The sequence below is a fragment of the Phascolarctos cinereus genome, unplaced genomic scaffold (assembly GCF_003287225.1).
Source record: "Phascolarctos cinereus isolate Bilbo 61053 unplaced genomic scaffold, phaCin_HiC Scaffold_5;HRSCAF=322, whole genome shotgun sequence".
NCBI lineage: Eukaryota > Metazoa > Chordata > Mammalia > Diprotodontia > Phascolarctidae > Phascolarctos > Phascolarctos cinereus.
In genome coordinates, this window is record NW_027555958.1 from 140,636,631 (window position 1) to 140,659,205 (window position 22,575).

At 37.1% G+C, this 22,575-nt stretch overlaps 1 protein-coding gene across 4 annotated transcripts in view; it reads left to right on the forward strand.

The window, feature by feature from the left end:
* Window positions 1–22,575, forward strand: part of CEP85L (centrosomal protein 85L) — a 166,545-nt gene that overhangs the window by 27,847 nt on the left and 116,123 nt on the right. The window lies entirely within an intron of this gene.

Below are 22,575 nucleotides of genomic sequence, written 5' to 3' on the forward strand. Positions count from 1 at the left end.
GGGACTGGGACCATGAGTTTAGCCCCTGCACCTCTAACCTCAGTGATTTAGGGAGAGCCAGTCTTTTTTTGGGGGTGGAGGGGGGAAGGAAGAAAAGATAAGAAAAAATGATTTTTATTATGTGATAGTCTTTATTTAAAAAAATCTACCCTTTTCTGTTCTCTTTAAATTTTAACTCTGATAGTTGTAGTTTAAAAGACTAATAATTATACTTACTAACATTCATAAAGTGTTTTAAGACTCACAAAATACTTTTATAAATGCTTTTTTTTTTTTGGTGACACAATTGGGGTTAAGTGACTTGCCCAGAGTCACACAGTTTGTGTGTTATGTGTCTGAGGCTGGATTTGAACTCAAGTCCTCCTGACTCCAGGGCCTGTGCTCTATCCACTGCGCCACCTAGCTGCCCCATAAATACATTTTTAACTCAACAAACACCAAAAAAAAAGCATTTCTATATACAAAGGAGATAAAAAAAGCTGTATGTGAAATCATTGTTCTTACTGCTTACTTAAAAATTCTACATTTAGCCCATCATTTTCAAAACTGTCCTTATGTTATGCTTCCTTCTTAATTTACTTTTTACTCTTTAGCATTTGTAAAAAACATTTCAGTGGTGCTCCTTTTTTCTTGCCTCCCCCCCTTTTGCATCACCATTACCATATACTTCTTCTCTGTTTCCATTCAAAAAATAGAAAAAAAATCACTTGTAATGTATAAACATAGTCAAACAAAATGAATTTGCACAGTGGCTATTTCCAAAAATATGTGTCCCTTTCCATACCTTCTATCACTTCTGTGTAAGGAAGTGAGTCTCAAATGCGAGATGCGCAGATTTAGAGAATCCATCCCAAATGTTCACATGGACTATTTGTGCCCAACCTGTGGTAAAGCATTCTGAGCTCATATTGGTCTGATCAGCCACAGTTGGACACACTGTAACTTGACTCTAACATCGAGAATGAACCAGGAAGTGAGTAATAGGCTTCATTGTGGGTCCTGTAGAGATGTGTTATGTCAATTAAAGTTTTTTACAGTTGTTTTTCTTGTAGAAATTATTTTCCTGGCCCTGCTTACTTCAGTCTTAGGATTCTTTGGAATCATCTTTTGTTATTTCTTACAGTGGAAGAGATTGTGAGGACTGATATCAATTGTGAGATGAGGGAGAAAAGGGCGTTCGTGGTAAATTAGTATTCTCTTACATTCATAATGGGCAGCTATGTGGCACAGTGGATAGAGTACTGGGCCTGGAGTCAGGAGTATCTCAGTTCAAATGTGGCCATAGACACTTAGTAGCTGTGTGACCATGTGTAAATCACTTAACTTCTGTCTTCCTTTATTTCCTCATCTGTAAAGTGAGGAAATTAATAACACTTTCCTCTCAGGGTTGTTGTGAGGATCAAATGAAATAGATAATGACTGTAAAGGGCTTAACACAATTTTTGGCACACAGTAAGAACTATATAAGTGTTATTTTTATTATTATTAACTTACTATAATCTTTTAAAGTAGCTTTCCAACTGATAGTCACTCTTTTACTTTCCAGTTTTTCCCCCTTTCCTCATCTTTTTCTTCTTTTAGTACCCACTTGGGCACCAGGAAGTTTGTTTGGCTTGTGACTGTTCTTTCCACTTTTTAATTTGATGTATTTCTACAGTAAACTCTGGGTATGTTTGTTAGAGGCAGCTAGCTGATACAGTAGATAGTACATTTGAACTGGAGTAGGAAGGCCCAAGTTAAAATTTGGTATAAGATGCTTTGTGACTGTGGGCAAGTCACTTGAACTCTGCCTCAGGCAGACAGAAATAGGAATGCTAATAGCACCTATGTCTCAGGATTATTGTGAGGATCAAGTGAGATAATATTTGTTAAAGTCCTTGGCAAATCTAAAGTGTCCTATACTGTGCTAGCATTTACTGTTATATGTATTCAGTCCACAATTGTCCAGTCAAGATAAAAATGAGGTTCACGTAATTATCCTATCTATCTAAAAACCCCGTCCCCTTTCTTGATAGTTCTATACTCTTCTCACATAACTCTATCATGAGAAATAGCAAGTTGTATTCCTCTTTTCTTCTTTCTACCCTCCATTCTCTTTCCAGTTTTAAAACTCAGAAATGAACCAGTCCACTCTTACATTCTTTGTGTTTCTTACTTAACACCTGGGGTGTGGGGATGAGAAAGGATCAACTTGCATAAAAATATTTATAGCAGCTCTTTTTGTGATAGCAAAGAGTTGGAAGTTGAAGTTAATTGGGAAATGGCTGAACAAGTTGTATATAATTATAATGGAATATTAACTGTGCTGCAAGAAATTATGAACAGGCAGATTTCAGGAAAGGCTGGAAAGACTTGTATGAACTGATGCAAAGTGAAGTGAGCAGAACTAGGAGAACATAGTACACAGTAATAGCAACACTGTGTGATGATCAACTGTGAATGACTTAGCTATTCTCAGCAAAGCAATGATCCAAGACAGTTCTTAAGGACTCATGATGAAAAATGCTATCTATCACCAGAGAAAAAACTGATGGGAGTCTGAATGTGTATCAAAGCATCCTATTTTTCACTTTCTGTATTTTTTCTTTTGGTGTTTTTTTCCCCCCCATTGGGTCTGTGTCTTCTTTTGCAATATAACTCATATGGTGATGTGTTTTGCATGATTGAACATACATAACCTATAACAAATTGCTTACTGACTTAAGGAGGGGGAAGTGAGAGAGGGAGAGGGAAAATTTGGAACTCAGAATTTTAAAAAAATGAATGATAAAATTGTCTTTGCATGTAACTGGGGAAAAATAAAATATTATTTTTTTTAAAGCTGCCCTATAGGCAGTTGGAGTTATGGAACTGGAGTGTAGGAGAGAATCTAGGGTTGAATATATAGATTTAGATGTTATATCCATAGAAAGGATATTTAAAGCAGTTTGCACAGTGAGCTCACCAAGTAAAGAAATGTAGAGAGAAAATAGAAGGCGGCTCAAAATAGGTCTTGGGAATGCACATGGTTTAGGAAGTATAATATGGATGATAAACCAGCAGATAAGGCTGAGGAATGGTAAGAGGGAAAGTGACAGGGGAGAGGTCACCATTCCTCAGTGTGGGAGACTCAGCATGTTTTTAGGAAGGAGAGAATGAACCAATAGATAGGAAGAGTAAAAATTAGATGGGGAGAAGGAAGATCATAGTGGAGTAATTGCAGGAAAAGACAGAAGGAGTTAAGATCCAAGGGTATTGGTTGATCTTGGTGAGGAAAAGGAGCACCTTTTCATCAAAGACTGAAGAGATTGTGAAGACTGATATCAAGGGATTGTGAAATGAGGAAGAAGAGGGTGTTCATGGTAAAATAGCCTTAGGAGGTAAACTCCTCAGTTGAGAAGGGTATTGGAAGGGTTGCTGTTGGAGTTAAGAAGAGAAGGTTTAGAACAGTCGCTGTGGAGTGTGGGATATAAAATCGATTAGGGAAGAGTGAAAAGATTGCTTTGCTAAAGTGAGGGCCCAGGAGAGATTAGATAACATAAGTTGTCATCATGGTTGTGTGACTTATTTTAGCTCGGCTCTGCAACATGTTAATAATAAGAGAGTAGAAGGTGAAAAGTGAAAATAATTCACAGTTGGAATTTGGCACAGTGTGAGTCACCATAAGACACAGGATTGAGGGAATGGGGAGTAGGGGTTACTATAAAGTTAAATTGGTTCAGATAGGGGAAAAAAAAGGAGAATGTAGCCAGAGAGGTGATGATAGTCCGGGTAAGTGCTTCTTCTCTCTCTCTCTCTCTTTTTTTCTTTTGGTTAGGCAGTGGGATTAAGTGACTAGCCCAGGGTCACACTAGTAGGTGTTATATGTGTGAGGCTGGATTTGAACTCAGGTCCTCCTGAATCCAGGGTCAGTGCCCTATCCCCTGTGCCACCTAATTGCCCCTGGGTAAGTGCTGAAGGTTGGAGAAATTGGAGGTTATGGAGAGTATAACAGATAGGCTTGGGGGGAGGTAGATAGAGATGGAATGAAAAGAAAAATAGATAATGGAATTTCAGAGTTCTTGTTCCTAGAAGGGGAATTTAGGTGAGGCAAGATCAAGGATATGACCATCCTTGTTTTGGGCTGAGGTGGAGTGAAGAAGGAAGAGTAATTTCCTAGTCGTAGTAGTTGCCATCATTGTTGTTACTCATGGAAGCTGAGGATTTGGAATTTTGGTCCACCTTTGTAATGGTCACATTTTTTCACAGTAAAATTGGGGCGCCATGATATGTATTGTTTTAGTTGAACTAAATGCTTATGTTGTGCAGCAAATTCTTCCATACTATGCAGTATATAAAATTGGTTTTAACTACTTTTAAAAATGTGTAGCCATCATGACATTGTTTCATATATTCCATTCAGCTACAGGATTTAAAAAACACTAGTCATACTCTCTTGAATGTTCTGTAGGGAACATAAGAAGACACAGTATTTAAAGAAAAGAGATAATTTCTGGTAAAAAAAAAGTGTAGGGAAAGATTACTAGCATAGAGGCCCTAAAATTGTCAGTTTTTGCTTTGTACATAGTGATTTAATTTTTTCTATGAAGATAGAATAGTTTTTGCAATCTGAATGTTCATAGATCAGATGCAAGTTTGACATTTGATTAAAATTCTTTTTGTCAAGATAGTGCCCATGTAAACATTTTTAGAGTTAAAAGAATTTATTTAGCATCACACATCCATTTATTAGGACATCTCTTTCTCTGTATGGACCATTATTTTCTATCCTTTCACTGTCTTGTCATGGTCAGAAGACTCCAATATATAGACTATGGTATTACAAGGACAAAATGTAAAAAAAGATAAGAGTAATTTGAGCTTCAGTGGATTTGGAAGTAAGGCCAGAGAAATATTTTAGTTCCCTGTCATTTGTTATATATTTAGAAATAGATTCCTAGAAGTGTACTAAATGTTTCTTTTGAAAATAGAATGTTACAAAACATATATTTTTATTTCTATGAAAACTAATGTTTTTCTATACTATCAATAATCTCAACTTAAAGCTAAAATCTAGAAGCAGTTTCTTTAGTTTTCTAATCCTTGGCTTTTAAAGCTGGATAATAATCTTTTCTTACAAGCAGATAGCCTTATACAGTACTGTAGCATCTCTTTATTATCAGGATTAATTGTTGATATAGGCCCATTTTGGGCATCTTGGATCATGTGCCAACATCCCCCCCACCCCCTCACCTTGCCTCAGTATATTGCCTAGATGACAAATTGTTCAAGTTACTTGGTTAGTCACTATTTTCTTAATGATAGGTTCCTGTAATCAGCAGTAGAGGTTTAGAAAAGGTGAGACATTATAAAAGAGATATTAATATCTTTATATAGTTATGACTTTCTTTTTCTTTATGCGTAGATTGAATTTAAAGACTTAGTAGAGTTGTGTAGTGATTATGTGGTGGGTGAAAGATAAATGACTGAGGAAACAAAAGTTCGAGCTTTGGAGCATATTGATTTATTAAGCAGTACATGCCAATTGCCTGACAAATCAGGAGCAGTCACCTTCCTCAGCTTTGGCACTGGACCCTGAATACTGGAAGAGACAGACTTTTTTTACATTAAAAACAATCAAATAAGGCTAATTAATTAAAAGAAAACTAACCAGGATAAAAATTAGGTAGTGTGATTTCTAACTGGAAGAAAGATTAGGGACTTTCCAAGTTGAGAGTGGGAGAGCAAACAGGTACAATTTTCTGAGATCAGAAAAAGAGGTTGCCCAGTTCCCCCCACGTGTCTGAATACAATCAAAGGAACACCAGTATGGGGCCAATTTTTAGGTAAGGCATATGAGTTGTTTGAGATGTATAATTGTGAGAAAACTCCTCTTTGGATCTGACTGAGTTTCTGGTCAGCATAATCTAGGTCCTTTAATTAAAGGTCTTTAAGCAGCAGGAAAATCTTGTCCTGCTTCCCAGCTATGTAGGGCTAGGTTCAAACGAGTAACAAAGCCCTCTCACGATTCCTACGATTGAATACAGTTTTCTCACTGGACAGAAATTGGACTAGACCTATAATTGAATAGAATGGAAACTGAGTTAGCTCCAGAATTAAGTCACAAGTTGGAGTCAGTGTGGTTCACTCAATTCCCACCACCAGCAGTTACCTCAGTTGCAAGTAGTGTTACTTCCCCTTCTCATTGAATAATTTATAAAGTAAATCTGCATTCTCGAGGTGTCAGGTGTCAGATTCAAATAGCAAAAGATCCCTTTGAATGTGGGAAAATTGGACATTAATGCATTGTTGGTGGAGTTGTGAATTGATCTAACCATTCTGGAGAGAAATCTGGAACTCTATGCCAAAGGGCTATAAAACTGTATATTGTGTACCTATTGACCCAGCAATACCATTATTAGGTCTGTATCCCAAAGAGATTGAAAAAAAAAAAGGGAAAAGGGCCTATACGCACAAAAATATTATTGTGCTGTAAGAAATGACGACCAGGGTGCTTTCAGAAAAACCTGGGAAGGCTTATATGAACTGATACAAAGTGAAGTGAGCAGAACCAGGAAGGCATTGTGCACAGTAACAGCAATATTATATGATGATCAACTGTGAATGACTCAGCTATTGTCATCAATACAATGATCCAGGGCAGTTCCATGGGACTCATGATGGAAAATGCTATCCACCTCCAGAGAAAGAACTGATGGTGTCTGAATATAGATTTAAGCATACTGTTTTTTACTTTATTATTATTATTATTTTTTGGTTTGTGTTCTTTCACAACATGACTAATATAGAAATAGGTTTTGCATGTCTGTACATGTATAACCGATGTCAAAATGCTTACCCTCTTGGGGAGGGGGAAGGGACATTGGGAAGGAGAGAATTTAGAACTTAAAATTTTAAGAAACGAATGTTAAAAATTGTTTTTACGTGTAATTGGAAAAAAAATTAAATATTCATTTTAAAAAAAGGATCCCTTTGGGCGTCTTATTGACTTAGAAAACCACATGTTTACATTATTTATGTTGTATTTTGTTTATTTTATTAAACATTCCCCAGTTGCATTTTAATCTTGTTCTGGTCTGTACTACTGGAAGGAGTTTTGTAGATGTGGGTGGTAGAGAGTAAGAGTAGGGGTGGGGTTTGACACCTCTGCTATAATCTCATCTTTGAGAAGCGTAAAGGTGATTTCTTCTTTGTTATTAATATTTTTTACTTGATAATAGACTGAAGTGAGAAAATTGCTTCATGTCTATTGATGCTTTATAATTTGTCATTTTCTTCAGGTTGAATAACTTGATCCTTCTCTCAAGAATTTTATTATAACTTGTATAGAAAGACCACAAGTCTCTGAGGAGTCTGTGAGGTATTCTAATGGATATAAAGTTCAAAAAGGGGACTTTTAAAAGGACACTTAGCAAAAATTAAATTTTTAATTAACAATTTCATTTTCTTTCCTTTCCTCCCCTGGCCCATTCTGGGGGAAAAAAAAAGAAAGAAAGAAAACCTTTGCAACAGGCAGTCAAGCAAGAAAAAAAGTTTCTGTTTATCACACCGAAAGATTTATCGCAGTCTGTACAAAGTTCATCTTTATGTCTAAAGAGGTGGATGGCATGTTTAATTGTCTCTCCTTTGGCATCCTGGTTGGCCGCTGTGTTGATTGTAGTTCTCAGTTTTTCAGAGTTGTCTGTTTACTCCAAAGCCTCAGCCCAGCACTGGAATTCAACGCTTTGGTTTTGGTTTTGGATTTTTTCTTAACTCAGGTTTTCACAGCTTTGAGGTCAGTTCTTTATTATCTGTATCATACTGCCTCTCATAATGTATAAAAGACAATGAAAGTTTATATATATATGTATACATATATATACACACACACACACATATACATTACGCACATATATACTTATATACACATGTGTATATAATATACATTATATATGTACACACGCACACACACACGCGCACACACACGTACACACACACAGACACACATGGTTGTATATACACAAGGAATTCAACACATTGGAAGAACCCTGAGCCCCCTGTGGCCTCTTTCTCTGATCTGATGGCTCCTACCAGAATCTCCATTTAAGGAGTGCTTTAAGGAGCGTGTTCAGGGCAGCCAATCTTCATTTCCCACCTTTGTCATTTCCAAACCTTCTCCTCTTCCCTACCTTTCCCCTTGCCCCCCATTTTTGTTTCCTTTGATATATTGTCTTTCCTGATTCTACTGTAAGCTCCTTGAAGAGAGGAACTATATTCTTTCTAAATAGTGCTTGGCACATGATAAGCGTGTAGTATATACTAGTTGACTGACTTCGTACAGTGCCTACCTGGGACAATGCACATTCTGTTGGGAGAGTTTATAAAGATTAACTTATGTTAGACTTTTGTAAATCTGTAATTCTCACATGTTATGTTGCTTAAAAGTAAAACACACCTAGATTTTTTTAGAATGGTGCATATACTTTTCAAGATATCATCCCTCCAAAATTTCCATGATTCTGCAGACTATATTATGTGCTTTTTAGACTTTGATGGACCTTGGAGGCTTTACTCTGGTAATATTTTCTCTTTTGGCTTTGAGTGCCTACTAATGGATCATGAAGTGAGTAAAAGTGAGTGATCTTTTTTTTTTTTAAAAGGCAGTTGGGGTTAAGTGACTTACTCAGGGTTACATAGCTACCACACAGTGGTAGCCTACACCAGGGATTCTTAAACTTTTTCTGCTTGTGACCCCTTTTTAACCGAGAAATGTTTACCACCCCTGGTATATAGGCATGTAAAATAGGTATACAAATCAAACATTTACTGATAATAAATGACAAAGAAATTTATTTTAGAACAGTTCTTTGGTATACATATAATACCATTTGTTAAAGAGGAAAGCAAATTTGCATACTAATGAGATGGATGCACTTGTTTATTTTTACATAAAGTATTAAATCTTGGAGGAATATTTGATGCTGCAGGACCTAGAGCATCTTCGATGTTTTTCAGAGTTGATTGATATTTTGATTTTATAATCCTCAATGCTGAGAATGTAGCTTTACAGAAATATGTAGTACAAAATGACAGAAGTATGTTTAGGGCAATTTCAGAAATTGTTGGTAATTCTATCCTAATCCCAAGCCAAAATTAATTCAACTTTTTTTTTTTAGGAAACTCAAGTTTTAAACCTTTGTCACTTGATAACTTGGCAAATTCTTCCTGAATGTTTAATGGCAGATGACTGATCTATTTGATTTCAATTGAGTATGGTTTATGAACCCAATTTCGTTTTTTAGAATCAAAATTTGAAGAGAAGTATTTCTGAAACTCTATCTCTAGGTACTTCAGTGATCAATTATAACTCTTACAATTAAATCTTTGGGAAGGTTATTTTCAATTATAAAATCATCTGTAGCTGTAAACATTTCTAAAGAATGATTTTTCTACCCTTTCTTAACTTTTTTACTAAAACTTTCAATTTTATCTTTTAAGATAAATATGCTACAATTTTTTCCTTGAAGCGGCATATTTAAATCATTGGGTTTTAAAAAAAAATCCAACAAATAAGTTTTGAAAGCCATAAGTCATTATGAAAAAAATTAACAAAATCAGATTTCTGCTGTGCCACATTGTCATCAGTATTTTTACCTCTTCTGTCTAAATATGACCACTTACCCATAACAAAAAATTTTGTCCTAAAATGTAAATAAATTTTGCTAATAATTTCTCAAATTAATACTAGCTTTAGTTTATGAAATTACATATTTTTTTTTGTGCTTAATTTAAAAACTTTATCTTCAGGGGCAGCTAGGTGGCGCAGTGGATAAAGCACCGCCCCTGAAGTCAGAAGGACCTGAGTTCAAATCTGCTCTCAGACCAAACCCTTGTCACTTACTAGCTGTGTGACCCTGGGCAAGTCACTTAACCCCAATTGCCTTAAAAAAATTGGTCTTTACACTTATACATATATGCAGTGGTGATGGTAGAGAAATATTATTAAAGGGCTTTTGTCTTTACTTGCTGCAGTGAAACACTTATGTTTCTGTAAAAGAAGGAGATAACAGCAATTTTAAAAATCAAATATTCTAACACAATATAATCCAAATACATACTAGTTTGATATTTAAATGCTGAAGAATGATGGTAGAAATATATTAAAGTCATTATTTTCCATAATTAAACTATGTTTCTGTAAGAGTAGAAAACTTTGTATGTACAGTAAAAATACTGCAATTCATAACATACAATAGTCTCGAAACTGAGCCAAGGTGTTTCTGGCAGTGTTTGTTGGTGTTGCGTGGCATGACATCATGCGCAGTGCAAAGTACACATGTTGTGTGTTCAGAACCAAGGCTGCAGTGAAGTTGCATGATGCAACACAGACGAATGCTGTCAGAAACACCTCAGATTATTACACATTTGATTTTGAATTTTTTGGTCATTGTACGTTCAGAAACCTTTTACTGTTGCCAAATTTTTTGCGAGCCCCACATTCAGATACGCGACCCCATACTGGGTTGCAGCCCACAGTTTAAAACATGGTGGCCTACACTATATGTGGAGCTTTTATGCCCTAAAGCTCACTTTTTCTTTATTGTTTATGAGTTCTCTCTTCTTTGGTACGTGGAATGACAGGAAGCTAATGATCAACTGGGTCCTCAAAGCTCCACTGAGATAACACCCTAGTTTTAAGAATTGGTTTAATCTACCATTCAGAGGATACATCTTAAAAAATTCGTGCATCTAAAGCATGATTATGGATGGAAGGAACAGTTGATGGTAATTATACTTGGTAAAAGCAAAATGTGCCCAGAAAAATACAATCCTTGATATTAATGGGCTTAGAATATAAACAGAAGCCTGTAGAAAATTTTTTTTGGGGTGGGACTTAACATTTCACCCTTGAAGGAGGTCAAAACTGAAGAAACTCCTTGTCTCCACTCGAGTGGCAGCCTCTGTACAACTTAAAGAGTTTTAGACACTTTCCCAGAGTCACATGCGATGTGGGACTTGAATTCAGGTCTTTCTAATTAAATGGCAATTATTTTGGATGTCAGTCAGAAATGCTTTTTTTAAAAAACTGAATTCTTTTCATGTATGATATAGGCATATTGAAAGAAGCTTCTCAGGAGTATTTTGTTGCTAAGAGACCAGACACTATATGTAACTCACAATAGGAAAGTATCTGTGCTTTATGAAAGATAGATTTTTGTGACTTTTGGGGAAGAGAGTATGAAACATGTAATGTTGGATTATTTGGTATGTTCTCTTCCTTTAAGGGAGCAGTATAATTGGGGAACCCACATGGGAAGTATATATAAATTTATTTATACTTCCTGAGATGTTAGTATGAATAATAATGTTGGCAGACTTCCTTTTTTGACATAGAAGTGTTCATATGCTTCTTTATTAAGAATTTATCTATGAGAACTTTTAAACTAATGTTCAGTTAGTATTCAAATTTTTTTGAAGCCTAATAAACCTTTTATTCTAAGATGGTATATATTAGAAAAATTTCAAAAGTTGTATTAAAATTTTGTATGACTTTTAAATGTTAATTTTTTTGTGGGGGTTATTTCTTTCTTTTCCTTTTCCTTTTTTTTTTTGAGGGGGGGCAGTTGGGGTTAAGTGACTTGCCCAGGGTCACACAGCTAGTAAGTGTCAAGTGTTTGGTCTGAGGCCAGATTTGAACTCAGGTCCTCCTGACTTCAGGGCTGGTACTGTATCCACTGACCCACCTAGCTGCCCCAGTGGGGGTTAACCTAGCCTAGCCCTCGATTGTCTTACCTCCCTATGGCCCCAGGCCACTTCCCACCCTTAATCCTAATCAAGGCTCCATTCTCCCTTGGCCATGGTGGTCCAGGTCCCTGGAGCTCTATTACCTCATAGACTACTTGGCCACTCCTAGATCCCTCCCATAGTCTTTCTGTATATAAGGTCCATCTTGTCTCCATTAAGATGCTCAGATTCTTAAAATCTAGCGGACAGCTCACTAATGTTCAGACTCCTTAAGAGTCTGCCCAATATGATGGATGTTCTACTAAACCTTGTCTTTGGCTGGGAAAAAAAAAAGAATTTAGGAACCTCTGTGAACCACTGAGGAGAAAAAAGGTTTCAGGAAAGTTGTTAAAATGTTCTACAAAGGCTAAGCCATCAAAAAATACTACACTATGTCTGAAAATGTAGCTATCAAAACCTTAAAGTTGAAGACCTCAGCAACAAATGTGTAATTATGTACCATGACAAAAAAAAAACAACTTTTGCCCAGAAAGGAAGTATCAATGATCTTAACTGTGTTCATGTTCAGTTTAGTCAAGGTTTATAAAAACATTAATTAGAAATAACCCCCACTGGGGCAGCTAAGTTAAGGGTAACAGAATTAGAAAGTTGGGTTTGTTAATGACCAGTTGATGGGACTATAGCCTCAGGCTAACTTACACCGGGGATTTGGACTTGTGAGAAAGTCCACAGTTTTTCCTTTTTGGGTCTAGATCCCATCCTTATCATTCCCCCCCTCAAACAAATGGGACCCAAATTCTTTTGGGGTAAGGGGCGAAGGTCTTGGCTTCTGAAACTGCTTCTTGCTGGCAAGGGGCTGTCCCTGCTTCGAGGGGGTCCCAAAGAGGAGGTTGACTGGAGAGGTTTCTAAATTCTTGAAAGCTTATGCCAGGAGAGCCCAGTCTTCATCCTTGATCTCTTTCTGTATCTTTTTATACCATTGGCCATTTCATTCTTTCTGCTTACTTTTTCCTTCATAGTTTTTCTTTTCTCTCCATTTTCTTTTTATTCTGAATTGAACATTATTAGATTAAATGAACATTTACATATGTAACATCAAACAGGAAAGGAATGCACATGAAACTGTCTGTTCCATGACATTTGCTTTTAAGTGTGTGTGTGTGTGTGTGTGTGTGTGTGTGTGTGTGTGTGTGTATATATATGTATGTTTATATGCATACTTATAAGTATATCTAAGTATATATAATATAATGTATATACACATATGCGTTTATATATACTTACACAAGTATATATATATATTTATACATATATATGTATGTATATGTTGTCTATATCTATGTTTTTCTGGGATTCTTTCTGTCTCCCCCCCGCCCCCTTCTCTCCTGCCTGGATTTTATGTACTTTGGGTTCTCTTTCTATTTGCCTGGCCATGCTTTCTTCTTTGTTGGATTTTCTATTTCCATGTCTGTCCTGAGCCTCCCCCACCCTGAACTTTTCCTCCACATGTGTCTCTGGCCTTAGTTCTATCTTGAGCTCCATTCCCAGATTGCCAAACTGCCTGATGGACTTTCTACCTTGACATCTCAAAGTTAATGTCCAAAACTAGAATTTATTATTCCCTCCCTCCACCCCTCAAATTGACCATTTTTAAAATTACATTGTTTCTCTTGAGAGCATCACTATCTTCCCTAGTCACCTAGGTTTGCAACCTTGTAGTTATTCTTTACTCTTTATTCTCCCTTACCACCGATTATTTCTTAAGGCTTATTGATTCTGTTTCAGTAATATCTCTTGTATCTGTCCCTTTATCTTTATTCATCCAGCCACCATCCTAATTCGGGCCCTCAGAACCTTTTACCTGCACTTTTGCAATACTCTGTTGGTTGCTCCTTCCTCAAATCTTTGCCCTCTTCAATTTACCTTCCATATAGCTCCCAAAGGGATATTCCCAAAACAAATCTCTCCTCTCTGAAGAAGCTTCAGTGGCTTCTATTGTCTCTAGGATAAAATAAAACTACTTCACTTGTCATTTAAAATGCTTCATAATGTAGCTCATCTGTTTTTCCAGACCGATTTATTTTCACTCCTGTGTTCTATCCATCTTGTCTGCTTGCAGTTTCCAGTATACAACCTTCCATCTCCTGCCTTTGTGTAGTCTTCCTTTTTTTTTTCCCCATTGGCATCATATTTTCTCTTTTCCCGTACTTACCCTCTACCCCCCAGTCCCTCACGCACCTCCCCTCCCCCCAAAAAAATTAATCTGTTAAACAGATGCATTGTGAAACAAAACAAATTCTGACACTGGCCACATCTAAACTTGTGTCTCATTTCGCGCGTGAAGTCCATCATTTCTCTCTCAGGAGAGTGGCTAGCATGCTTCGACATCAAAGTTAGTCATCACAAAACATGGCTGTTACTGTGTACAACATTCTCCTGGTTCTGCTCACTTCACTCAGCACCAGTCTATACAATGATTTGTGTTCTTATAAATTTGACTCAGTTCTCTATGTATTTTAGAAATGAAGCCTTTATCAGAGACACTTGCTGTAAAGATTGTTTCCCAGCTTTCTGCTTTCCTTTCTGCAATCTTAGTTGCATTAGTTTTGTTTGTGCAAAAGCTTTTTTTTTCCTTTTTGGTGAGGCAATCAGGGTTAAGTGAGTTGCCCAGGATCACACAGTAAGTGTCAAGTGTCTGAGGCCTGATTTGAACTCAGGTCCTCCTGACTCTAAGGCGTGAGCTTTATCCACTGCACCACCTACCTGCCCCACAAAAGCTTTTTAATATGATCAAAATTATCTAATTTATATTTTGTAATGCTCTCTGTCTTTTATTTGATCGTGAACTGTAACTCAACTTCTTTAAGAATTTGGATGCTATACCACTTGGTGCATATATGTTTAGTATTGATATTACTTCATTGTCTATGGTACCTTTTAGCAAGATATAGTTTCCTTCCTTATTTCTTTTAATTAGGTCTATTTTTGCTTTTCCTTTGTCTGAGATCAGGATTGCTGCCCCTGATTTTCGTTTTACTTTTTTTTTTTTACTTCAGCTGAAACATAATAGATTCTACTCCAGCCCCTTACCTTTACTCTGTGTGTGTCTTTCTGCTTCAAGTGTGTTTCTTGTAAACAACATATTGTAGGATTCTGGTTTTTAATCCAGTCTGCTATCTGCTTCCTGTTTTATGGGGAATTTCATCCTATAAGAGAATTTACATTCACAGTTATGATTGCTAGTTGTGTATTTCTCTCCATGCTATTTTTCCTCCTGTTTGTCCTCTCTCTCCTTTCACCCTTTCCCTCCTTGACAGTGTTTTGCTTCTGTCTATTGCCTCCCCTGCCATCTCTTCTGTCAGTTCTCCCTCCTTCCCCCCACTTTTAGTTAATCTCTTCCCCACCTACTTTCCTGCCAGGTAAGATAGATTTCTCTCTCTTCAACTGATTTGTATATTGTATTGTATTGTATATTGTATTGTATTGAACTGTATATTGTTCCATCTTTGAGCCAACACTGATGAGAGTAAGGTTCAATTGATGCCTATCGCCCACCCTTCCGTCTTTCCCTCCATTATATAAGACTTTTTGTGCCTCTTTATGTGAAATAATTTACCGAATTCTGCCTCTCCCTTGCTTCTACACCCAGTGTGCTCTTCTCTCTCATCCCTTATTTTTTTTGTCATTCCCTCAAATTCACCTTATACCTGTGCCCTCTATGTGTATTACTTCCAGCTGTACTATTAGTGATACAATTTTTAAGAATGAAAAAGTATTGTATTCCTGTGTAGAGATCCTGTGAATTCAGCTCCACTGAATTCCTTGTGTTTTCTTTTCCTTTTTTACCTTTTTAGGCTTCTCTTGGGTCTTGATACTGGAGATCAAATTTTTTGGTTCAGTCTTATGAAAGTTTCAGATCCTTCTATTTCATTGAATTACCGTTTTTTTTCCCTTGGAGTATTATGCTTAATTTAACCAGGTTGTTGATTGTAGTCCTAGCTTCTTTCCCTTCCAGAATATCATGGTCCATGACCTCTGGTCCTTCAATGTTGCAGCTGCCAAGTCCTGGGTAGTACTGATTGTGGCTCCCTGACATTGAGTTCTTTCTTTCTGGTGACCTATAGTATTTTTTCCTTGACCTGATAGTTCTGTAATTTGGCTATAATGTTTCTTGGAGTGAGTTGGAGTGAAGTGATCAGTGGATTCTTTTTTTGTGAGGCAATTGAGGTTAAGTGACTTGCCCAGAGTCACACAGCCAAGTAAGTATTATGTGGCTGAGGCCAGGTTTGAGCTCAGGACCTCCTGACTCCAGGGCCAGTGCTCTATCCACTGTGCCACCTAGCTGCCCCTGATCAGTGGATTCTTTCAGTGCCTATTTTTGCCCTCTGGTTCCAGAATATCAGTACAGTTTTACTTGATAATTTCTTGAAAGATGCTGTCCAGGTTTTCCTTTTGATTATGGCTTTCAGGTAGTCCAATGATTCTGAGATTGTCTCTCCTGGATCTGTTTTCCAGGTTAGTTGTTTTTCTAATGAGGTACTTTACATTTTCTTCTGTTTTTTTCATCCTTTTGAATTTGTTTGATTTTTGATATCTCATAGAGTCATGAGCTTCTGCTTGCCCAATTATGAATTTTAAGGAGTTGTTTTCTTCAGTTGGCTTTTGCACTTCCTTTTCCATTTGGCCAATTGTACTTTTTAGGGAATTGTTTTCTTCAGTGGATTTTTGTATCTTCTTTTCCATTTAGCCAGTTCTACTTTTTAAGCAGTTGTTTTTTTTTCCAAGCTGTTGACTTTTTTCCGCCCATAATTCTCTTGAATCACTCTCATTTCTTTCCTCAATTTTTCTTCTACCTCTCTTATATGATTTTTAAGCTCCTTTATGAGCTCTTCCATGAGTTCTTTCTGGGCTTGAGACCACTTCCCATTTTTCTTTGGGGTTTTGCCCATAGGTGCTTTGACATTATTATCCTCTTCTGGGTTTGTGTCTTAGTCTTCCCTGTCATCATAATAGCTTTTTGTGGTCAGATGTTTTTTTGTTTTTTGTTTTTTTTGCTCATCTTTTTTGGTTTTTTTCCTTTCTTTCACATTTGAGCTCTGCTCCCAGGGTGGAAGGGGCACTGTCTCAGGCTTCTTGTGCCAGGGGCTACAGGTCCTGGCTGTTTACCTGGTGCTGTACTGATATTGTTCTGAGGCCCACGGGAGACCCTGGTGTCTGGCACTGCTAGAGGCCATAGGAGTGTGGCAGCTTACCAGTTGCTGAGCTGGGGTCCTCGTGGTGGTATCTGGCATGTGCAAAGGCCTGGTGGGATGTTTCTGTGTTTCCCAGTGGCTTGGCTGTACTGAAGAACTTGGAGATCTGGCTGCTACATGATGCCTATTTGCCTAGGGCTGTGCTGAAGCACGTGCTGGCTCCTGGAGCTGTAGTCTCCTGGTTCCTCTGGCTCTGTGGAGGTGTGTGGAAGGTTCTGGTGTTGGTGTTTGCCTGCTCCACCACACTGGGTGTCAGGATCTACTGCTGGTTTGCTGAGTAGGACTTGATGCTGGCTGTTTGATACCTCCTGTCCTGGACTGTGTTCCCGTTTTACCTGAGTGAGATAGACCTGTCTTGTCAATCTTCCAAGTTTCTTGGGCTAAAAGATTGTTTCATCCCATGTTTTTGCTGGTTCTACTGTTCTAAGGTTTGTTTTGGGGTGCTATTTTATAGTCGTTTGGAGGTGAACATGGGAGAGTTATGGCAATTTACTGCTTATTCTACCATCTTGGCTCCTGGATGTCTATCAGCTCATTTTTTTTTTCTTGGACAATTCTTAGTTTTTTACTGGTGGCAAAGAAATGGAAACTGAGGATATGACAATCAACTGGAGAATGGCTGAAGAAGTTTTACATGATGTGATGCAATTTTATTATGCTGTAAGAAATAATGAAAAATGTGTGATGGCTGACTTTGATAGACGTAGCTCTTTTCAGTAATGCAGGGGTCTACTATGGCTCCAAAAGGCTCATGATGGATAAAGCTGTCCCCATCCAGAGAAAGCTCTATGGAATCTGAATGCAGACGGAAGCACACTATCTGTTCTCCTTTTCTTTTGTTGTTTTGTTTTGATTCTTCTTTCTTGTGGTTTCCATTGGTTCTAATTGTTCTTTATCTCACGGCTAATGTGAAAGTATGCTTAATATGAATGCATAAGTAGAACCTATATCAGATTGTATGCCATCTTGGGAAGGAGGGAGGAGAGGAAGGGGGAGAAATTTAAAACTCACCATCTTATGGAAGGAAATGTTGAAAACTAAAAATTAATAAATAAATTGTTTCAATAAAATAAAAAGAAAGAGATAATGAAAAGGATGGTTTCAGAAAAACCTAAGAAGATTGTATGAACTGATGCAGAGTGAAGTGAGTAGAACCAGGAGAACAATCTATACAACAACAGCAATTATTGTAAAGATAATCAAGGCCTTAGTAACTCTGATCAACTCGATGACCTATTGAAGTTGAAGAGGACTCCTGATCAAACATATTGTACACCTCCAGGAAGAGAACTGATGATCTCACAGTGCAGATTGAAGAATATTTGTTTTTTTCTTTTTCTTGCTCTTTTGGGGGAAGAACATGGCTAAAGCAGAAATTTGTTTTGCATGTCTGTTTGCAATGAGTTTTGTTTTTCTTTTCTTCTCAGTGGGTAGTGGACTGGTAGAGGACTAGTAGAGAAAAAATTTGGAACTGATAAAAAGAATGAAAAAGTCTGCTTTTCAAAAATGTTTTTCCTTATATTCTAAAACTGACTCTCTGAAACTTAAACTTACCGCTTCAGAACAATTCTTTTCCAGGTGCTTGAAGAGTGCTGTGTTTCCCCTCGTTTCCCCCATTCCCATTTTAAGCATTCCTGAATTTTTAATTTTTGGAAAGCTTTTGCTTTCTACATTGAATAATAATAATTATTATTATTGGGCAGTGGGGGTTAAGTGACTTGCCCAGGGTCACACAGCTAGTAAGTGTTATGTATCTGAGGCTGGATTTGAACTTGGGTCTCCTGAATCCACTGTGCCACCTATCTGCCCCTACGTTGAACTTTTTGTAAGAAACAATTGCACATTAGCTCCTTTTGGAAAGGTTGACTCTGAAGCAAGTGTTTTGTTTTGGGGAAAAATATTCCAGTTGATGATATAAATATTTAGTGTAGATGATTTAATAATTGATGGAGTGATATGAATCTTTTATGGCTGTGACACAGAAAACCTGATCAAAGGCCCTCTATTACTTAGTCTCTTGATTATTTTAAATCTGTCACGTCAGTTAATTTTTAGATCATTGTCTAAAAAAATTAGAAGCGCAACCTATAATTTTCAGATGATCCTATATAACCCAAAATATAACTTTTTCAAACTACAAAATAATGCTGGCCTTGACAAAAAGAAAAAGGGTCATGCAATTATCCTTAAAGATCTTTTATATTTAGTTAATTTGAAATAAATTTTCTTGTACTTGATTTTAGACAAGTTTTATTCCAACTATGAGTTGGAAGAGCTTTAGATATTTTTTATACCATTTTAATCAAAATTAGAATACTTTGATATGATTGAATTAAGTGCCCCCCCGACTCTCTGCTCTATTTCCTTCTCTATTAGAGAATATGTTTGGATGTAAGATTAATAGCTCTGGAAGTGATGACCATTTTCCCGTATAATTTTAGTGAAGAGAGGAAGGCAGACTGGAGAGAATATATTCCCTTCCCAGAAACAAAGGATGATGCCCCAAATTTAAATCTATTCCAGATCCAATTTGAGTATGGGGTGGGAGACTGATTTTTTTTGGCTCAGGATTTGGAAACTTGATTATAGTAAGTGCAACTAACTTGGTTGAGTTCTCAGATTACACGTAGTGCCCCTTTCATATATTCATATACACACACTCATTTAGCAAGAACTTGTCACCAGTCTGTACCCTCACTGATGCTATAAACTCTATGGCATTAAAAACAAAACAAAACAAAACACTACTCCCAGCTGGTTTCAGGTTTCACTAGCTGGGATGTAGTCCAAGTGTCATTGCCATGGGTCCCATTGGGGATCTGCGGGGATCTGCTGCTACTATTAGGTAACCCACGAAAACACATTAGGAATTGAATTTTGCCAAGTGATTTTTATGTTTCATCTTGGCAAAACAACACAACAGCAAACCCCAACAGAAGCACAACAGCAACCCTTTTAATTTTAAAATCTTTAGTGCTGAATGGTACAGATTTTTTTTTGTCAGCTCTCTGACAAGTTATTTTCTAATTTCTCAAAAGCCCATAGCCATTTAAGGTATTAAGTTGTTAATTTTAACGTTTTTCATTTTCATTTGGTGTAAGTTTATGGAAATTTGATCCATAGTTCAAAAAAAATGTATCATATTCTTTTGTAGTCCATTTACTTTACTTCAGAATATGCCATTTCACATTGTATTTCATAATATCTGTAGTAAATGAAAAGTCAGATATTTTGAAAGATCCTTGGAATCTGACATTTTTCCCTTGGATATTTATGGATTCATATTGGAGAGGATAGTAGGGTGTGTGTGGTCTATGCTTGCTTTTTGGGCTAAGCCACAAAATAACACTAAGTTTCTGATTGTTGAGTGCTATTGTTAAGAGCAAAGGGGCTTCACAAAATACTTGATTCAACCAGACAGTCCTGAAACTAATAATCCTTTACATTTGCTCTATTTAAGTTAGGAAGACTGTGTCTTATATAGAGACTCCCATGAGCAACAAGGGAAGGGTAGGTACTGAGGCTCATTCCACTCTCATATTAGGGCTTTGATAATGAACTCCAAAGGTAGGGGACAGATGTATATAGAGTCTTGGGCGTGATAGTCTTCAAGCCATGGCAAGATAAAGGAGTCTCTGATGGTCTTGTGAGAGTCTGCTTTCAGGGTGTGGTGTATGGTTATGCCTCTTTATTTTATGTTTTAAAATTTATTTACTTTTAGTTTTCAACATTCACCTCCACAAGATTTTGAGTTCCAGATTTTCTCCCCATCTTGTCCTTCCCCCCACCCCAAGGTGGCATGCATTCTGAATACCCCTTCCCCTAATCTGCCCTCCCTTCTATCTCTCTCCCCCTTCTCTTATCCCCTTCCTCTTCTGTTTTCCTATGGGGTAGGATAGATTTCTATACCCCATTTCCTGTATTTCTTATTTCCCAGTTACATGTGAAAATAATTTTTTTTTAAAACATGTGTTTTTAAATTTTTGGGTTCCACATTTTCTTCTTTCCTTCCTCCCCACCCACCCTCAATGAAAAGGCAAGCAACTCAATACAGGTTATACATATGTAGTTATGTAAAACACTTCCATAGTAGTCATGTTGTGAAAAACTAACTGTATTTCCCTTAATCCTATCCCACTCCCCATTTATTCTATTCTCTCTTCTGACCCTGTCCCTCCTCAGAAGTGTTTGCTTCTGATTACCCCCTCCGCGAATCTGCCTTCCCCTCTGTCATCTCCCTGCTGTCTTCTCCCCTTACCCCCCTGTTTTCCCATAGGGTAAGATAATTTCCATACCCAATTGAGTGTGTATGGTATTCCCTCCTTAAGCCAAATCCTATGAGAATAAGATTAACTCATTCCCTCATATCTTCTTCCACTTCCCTTCCACTGTAAAAGCCTTTTCTTGTCTGTTTTACGTGAGATAATTTCCCCATTCAACCTCTCCCTTTTTCCTTCTCCCAGTATAATCCTCTCCAACCCCTTAATTTTATTCTCCAGATATCACCCCTTTATCTTCAACTCACCCTGTGCCATCTATCTATCTATCTATCTATCTATCTATCTATCTATCTATCTGTCTGTCTGTCTGTCTGTCTGTCTGTCTGTCTATCTATCTATCTATCTATCTATATCTGTCTGTCTACATATATATATAATTTTTTCCCTCCAGCTACCCTAATACTGACAAAGGACTCATGAGTTACAAATATTATCTTTCCATGCCGGAATGTAAACAGTTCAACCCTAATAAGTCCCTTATGATTTCTCTTTCCTGTTTACCTCTTCACATTTCACTTGAGTCTTGTATTTGAAAGTCAAATTTTCTATTCAGTTCTGGCCTTTTCATCAAGAATGCTTGAAAGTCCTCTATTTTACTGAATGTCCATTTTTTTCCTCTGAAGGATTATACTCAATTTTGCTGGGTAGGTGATTCTTTTTTGTAATCCTTTCTCCTTTGCCCTCTGGAATATTATATTCCATGCCCTGTGGTCCCTTAATGTAGAAGCTATTAAATCTTGTGCTATCCTGATCATGTTTCCACAGTACTTGAATTGTTTCTTTCTGGCTGCTTGCAATATTTTTTCCTTGACCTGGAAGCTCTGGAATTTGGCTGCAATATTCCTAGGAGTTTTTCTTTGGGAATCTCTTTCAAGAGGTGATCGGTGGAGTCTTTCAATTTCTATTTTGCCTCTGGTTCTAAATATCAGGGCAGTTTTCCTTGATAATTTCTTGAAAATGATATCTAGGCTCTTTTTTTGATCATGGATTTCAGATAGTCCAGTAATTTTAAAATTCTCTCTCCTGGATCTGTTTTCCAGGTCAGTTGTTTTTCCACTGAGATATTTCACATTCTCTTCTATTTTTTCACTCTTTTGGATTTGTTCTACTGTGTCATGATCTCTCATAAAGTCACTAGCTTCCAATTGCTCTATTCTAATTTTTAAGGAAGTATTTTCTTCAGTAAGCTTTTGGACTTCCTTTTCCATTTGTCCAGTTTTTCTTTTTAGGGCCTTCTCCTCATTGGCTTTTTGGACCTCTTTTGCTATTTGGGTTAGGCTATTTTTTAAGGTGTTATTTTCTTCAATATTTTTTTGGGTCTCCTTTAGCAAGCTATTGAC